Genomic DNA, 5,593 nt, shown 5'->3' with positions numbered 1-5,593 from the left:
GCATTTGAGACGTGATTTCCTCAGCATATAACTTAATCTTATGATCCTAATGTTAATATTTTAAAGATCACATGTGTTTTTCAGCCTTTACAGGAAATGTTTGCATTGCAGTCTATGTAAAGCCAATTCACACTGCACCATCAGACACAGATGGTCACCAGATTACAGTATGTAACATTTCAGACAAACCAACACCCAAACTGGATATTCAACACGTTCAATCACTGAAAATAAGCTCTGAATAACATCAACAGATACTGATGGGTAACACAATAATTTTGAGAAAAACATACAAAGGTGTCTGCTGCCATTTGTCTGCATCTGTTTGCATGCTGACTACTACTAAAGACTTTAAAAATTACAAAGATTGTCCACTCATTTTACTTATGAATGGGAGAAAGTGCAATGCACAGTATGGCTGAATAGTGCTGGCTTTTAAATAATGGATTGTCCCCAGTAATTTGGCTGCTCTAGCCTGAAAAAATATGGTTTTTAAAGATATTTGAGCACAGGAAAATACATTTAAGAGATGGCCGTTCTAAGATTTTAATGGTGATTATAAATATGATATTTAATTGTAAGCTTGGTGAACTGCTTTGGAGAATTTGATGTTTTCTATTCAAAGAGATGTACCTGAAATAGCTGTCCGAAAGGTGTTTCAAAGAAAGCCCTCGAGTGAAATTACTCGCTTTAAAGGACTTTGCTATTATTAATCTTAAGAGTAACTCTCACACTTGCTTTAATAGTGCCATTCGTGGCTGCAAAAATGAGTCTGTGCTGATTTACGTCCAGTGCCATACAGGAAACCTCCTCCTTACGTGAGTGTTGCTTACTTATCTTCTTAATGCCTGTTTTCACATCCCGCACAGTCAATGTGGAGTCAGCGCAGGCTGTGATTACCGAGACCATGCACATTCAAATAAGAACCTATAATGTTCTGTCCACAAACCATCAATCAAACAAACCCAAACACCGACCTGTTGAAGATGTGGATTAGAGAAGGCGCTGGTGTAAATCCCAGACCTGCTGTTGGATTCGTTCTTGTCCAGATGCAGCACGGCCAGATATTCCCTGCAGGTCACCAGAAGCAGGATCTGCGGTCAGGATGAGGAGCAGAGGAAAGCTGCCCTGCTCTGGAATAAAGCCTAGTTGGATATTAGGGAATTGTCTTTATGCAATGTTGAGAAGGAATGTCCCAGACCGGTGCTTTTGACTTGCATTTAAACTATTTATCTTTGACTTTTCTTGCATGGAAGAGGCATTTCCATGACTTTCTTGCCTCATGCCAACAGTCATCAAACTGGCATGAAACTTTAGATGCAAAACAGGCCTGCTTAAAATGTCTTTATCCTTAGGCCATCCAGTATGTAGATAAGTTTGTTTCTTCATCAGTTTTGGAGAAATGTAGCATTCCATTACTCTGCAGTGAATGGGTGCCGTCAGAAAGAGAGTCCAAACAGCTGATAAAAACATCACAATAATCCACAGCACACCAGTCCAACAATTAACTGGAGAAGACAAAAGCTGTGTTTCTAATGCTAACTTTATACAAAATTTGTTCCGATGATGAAACAAACAGATCAACATCTCAGAGGGCCTGAGGATGAGTACATGTTCTGCAAACCTTCACTTTAGGGTGAACAATTGCTTAAAGACAAAAACTTAAGTATTCAAATTCTTGAAACTCTCCTTAAATAACTTCTTAAAGTTAGGATTACCTCCAGCCTGTCATAACTCCACCAAATTAAGTTATTTTCAGACCTTTTAAGTTGTTTCAAATATTGTAATTAAGAATTAAAACATAACAATAACTGTTTATAATATCTGCACAAGTTCTCTGAAGTGACACCAACAATTGATAACGCAAGCAATGGATCATTCATGATGATTATGCTTGAAATGACTTTTCACTGAATTTGAAACTCAGAAACAATTTTACAGAAACAATTCAAAAAGTGACCTTATTTTTTATTTTAATTTTTTTATTTTTTAACACAGAAGAGGATGCATTCACAAAAAATTCTGTGGATGCATATCTTGATTATCCTGATAATGCAGGCAAGTCCAAGAACACAGCCTTTGAGCTGCTTTTTATTGAGATGATCAGCGAGTCATAGGCTCTGGTTTTCTTCTCTAGCAATTAAATTTGTTACTACTGTGGGGGCGGCTTATGACTTCTCAGAATATTACAGCATGGAAAATACTGGGGAATAGTCCGTTTTAATAAATCCGTCAAAACAACTAAAAGACGACTTTTTATTTAGTGTGAACACCCTGAAAACCACAACAACAACCTCTCTGAATCACGAGTGTGTGTTTAGATTTAAATGCTCTGTGACTGTGCAGAAAGTTGTCAGCTGTCACCTTGTTATAGCTATAGTGGTGTATTGTAATTTTTTTTTAAGTTTGTCTTTTCAGCAGTTTGTGACAAGTTTAAGATGTAGATAACCACACATGGAATACCACAGGCCTCAGTGAATAACTCCTCCACGTCACTTCTCCTTTATGGCCTGTCACTTCTTTCAGAGAGGAGGAAAAAAAAACATCAAAACTCATGGAGCTAGACGAGACTCTGTCACGTGCTCGGACTCTTGCGTGAAGAACGACTCCATCAGTGACCTCAGATGACTCGACTTCAGTGACTCCAACAGATGGAAACTCCGGCAAGCCAAACTGGAGATTTAATGGAGAGAGAAAACATGGTGTGAAAATAAATACACGCATGTACTGTATGAGTTATACAGCAACTGTGATTCAACGTTATCGAAAAGATGATGACCATGAAATGCATGAAGAAAAGACAGAGAAAGTACAGCAGAGCAGAGGTTTGGTAGAGAGAGACAAGAAGTGTTGTGCTTGTCTGTGTGAGAGAGAGACAGAGACCCACTGTGGAGCAAACAGCAAGTGCAGTTACTTTCTCATTGTGTCTATTGTGTATCACGGACAAAAAAAGGTAATGAGCTATTGAAAAAAAAAAAAAAAAGATGGCTCATAACCTTTCATGGTTTGAAGCTTCCTAGTTGTTTTCATGCTTGATGTCAAAAGCCATGCAACAGCAATTTCTAGTTTTATTTTAATTACAATATTTAACCCAGTACTTAGAATGGGAAATTATACTTTTGCATTAACAAAATTTTATATTTTCAGATTCTATGTCATGAAAATGTAAATATATATAATATATATACACATTTATATATATATATATATATATATATATATATATATATATATATATATATATATATATATATATAATATATATATATATATATATATATATATGTATGTGTGTATATATATATATATATGTATGTGTGTATATATATATATATATATATATATATATATATATATATATATATATATATATATATATATATATGTATGTATATATATGTATATATATATAAATAATGATACATTAGAGACTAACGAATAGATATACAAAGCTATGCCCAAATTGTTCATACATTAATACAAAATTTAAATAAAACAAAAAAATAAATTAAAAAAGAATATAAAAGATTAAAATAAAAAATGTATATATTTATAAATATATTAGAAAAGTTATGTGTGTGTGTATATATATATATATATATATGTAAGTAAAAAATAAATTACTGAAATAAATAATTTCAAAGCTTCAGGCATTAAAATTTCATTGTCACAGTGAAAATTAAAATTAAATAATTTATTTAATTTTCAGTTTGGCACATATTTTGTGTACAGTTTCCTAAAATGAAATGAAATTATTAATCTGGTTTTCATTTTTATAATTGAAATTAATGTAATTTGTTCTATATTCAATGTGCATTCAAATATTCAAATGTGTGTTTGCATCTGTTCCTATAAGAATACATTTTAATACAATTATTTTTCACTATAGGGAAAGCGCATTATGGACAGAGAAAGTTTAACCCATGTAATGTAAATGGTCAAAAGCTTGGCTCAGGTCAAGAGATTAAAATAAAAAACACAATTATGCACTAGCTTTGATTCCCCGCATCATACAAAATCAACATATGATTTTTAAACCAATCCTCTGCTTTTTTCTCGCTTTGGACAACTACATTTATTTTAAAACTTAACCTAAAATAGGATATCTTTTTAAAAATCGTTTATCAAATATAGCCTATTTGATAATCCAGAATTAATTATCTTTAAACAACCTCATGTTCTTATTTGATTCACAATATTAATAAGATTAAAAGTGAAAATTTCTCAGTTACAATTAAATCATATGGTTGCAGACATATTATTTATATGTTTTCTACAAGTATGCAAACTAAAAGAATGAATGTTATGGCATGCATAAATGTCTGTATGAGCAGAAATGCTGTGGCAGATGATAACCATGTGAGAAATCAGACAGCACTTACTTTTTTTCCTCTTTGTGCTCAGTGTGTTGATCTTTGTTTTTCTGGTCCAGCCTCTCAGAGCTTCAACACGCAGGTTTCTAGATTAATTATCCATTAGTTACTAAAACAGTGTCCTACAACAACAGAATTAAGGCACATTTTCTGAACACGGGCATTAAACAGACACCATTTATTTTTATCATGTGCTGATGGTTTTTCTATTTGATGCTGGAATTCTTTCCTTACCTTTCTGTGGCACATGAAAAAATAAAAATACATGAATAAATAAATCTGGAAATAAATAAACACATGAATAAATACATTCAAAAGAAATACAAAAATAAGTAAATAAAAGTTAAAAAGAATAAAAATAAATGTACAAATAAAATACAGAAAATATTCAATGTAGGGAAAATGTCATAAAACATAAACTATTAAATATGATTATGAAATTACCTATATTTGTTTAAATATAGCAGATTTTATGTAAAGTATATAAGATAACGTTAGCACAAAGGAAACAAACGCTTGTTGTTATACAACCAAGAAATGCTCTTTCATGTTTGATAAATACACAGTAATTAAGATGAATTGCTCAGTTACCTTTATTTCTTGTCAGTGAAATCTCAGTCATTATTTGAAATTGTTTAAAACGAACTTAACGTTAAACGACGCAACGGTTAGTTTTTGAATTTATGGAGCGCAGTTTCAATAAAGTCACAAACTCCAGTCCTCAAGAGGGCGATAGAGTCACATTCAAATGATTTTGATATTAAATTTAAATGTATGTTTTGCAGATGGCATTATGCGATATCAAGCACGGACCCTTTGTACAGGTAAATTAATGAGACACCCGTCGCTGCAGACTGTAGCGCGGTGACGTCACGTACGTACGTCACGTATGTGTTTACTGCGCATGCGCAATGTGACATAAGGTATATGTTTAACACGCATGCGCGTCGTACATATTGGCGTTACCAAGGAGTATAGAAGCGCTATATACCTAGGGTTACTGCGCATGTACAGGTTCATTCACTTCCGGATGTATGGTGGATTCGAGATTCGTTGGCAGTAAGTCAAAAAAATATTAACTTACTTATGTTTTCTTAAAAACAATGTGTGTTTGTGTTAACGGCTTTTAATTGCAACGATGCTTTGGTCATAATCGTATATTGCAATTGCGATTTCAGACATTTATGACATGTGTTATGATATATGTTAGGATTCAAAGT

At 32.9% G+C, this 5,593-nt stretch overlaps 1 long non-coding RNA gene across 1 annotated transcript; it reads right to left on the bottom strand.

Moving 5' to 3' along the window:
• Positions 1–1,992: 1,992 nt before the first annotated feature.
• On the bottom strand, positions 1,993–4,649 carry LOC113056561 (uncharacterized). Its single transcript, XR_003277711.1, has 3 exons — positions 4,608–4,649; positions 4,383–4,495; positions 1,993–2,673 (listed from the first exon to the last, which is right to left on the bottom strand). It is a non-coding gene; the product is annotated as an uncharacterized LOC113056561 (long non-coding RNA).
• Positions 4,650–5,593: the final 944 nt, after the last annotated feature.

This window comes from Carassius auratus, chromosome 37 (genome assembly GCF_003368295.1).
Source record: "Carassius auratus strain Wakin chromosome 37, ASM336829v1, whole genome shotgun sequence".
Lineage (NCBI taxonomy): Eukaryota > Metazoa > Chordata > Actinopteri > Cypriniformes > Cyprinidae > Carassius > Carassius auratus.
This window is presented reverse-complemented; position numbering and strand designations above follow the sequence as displayed.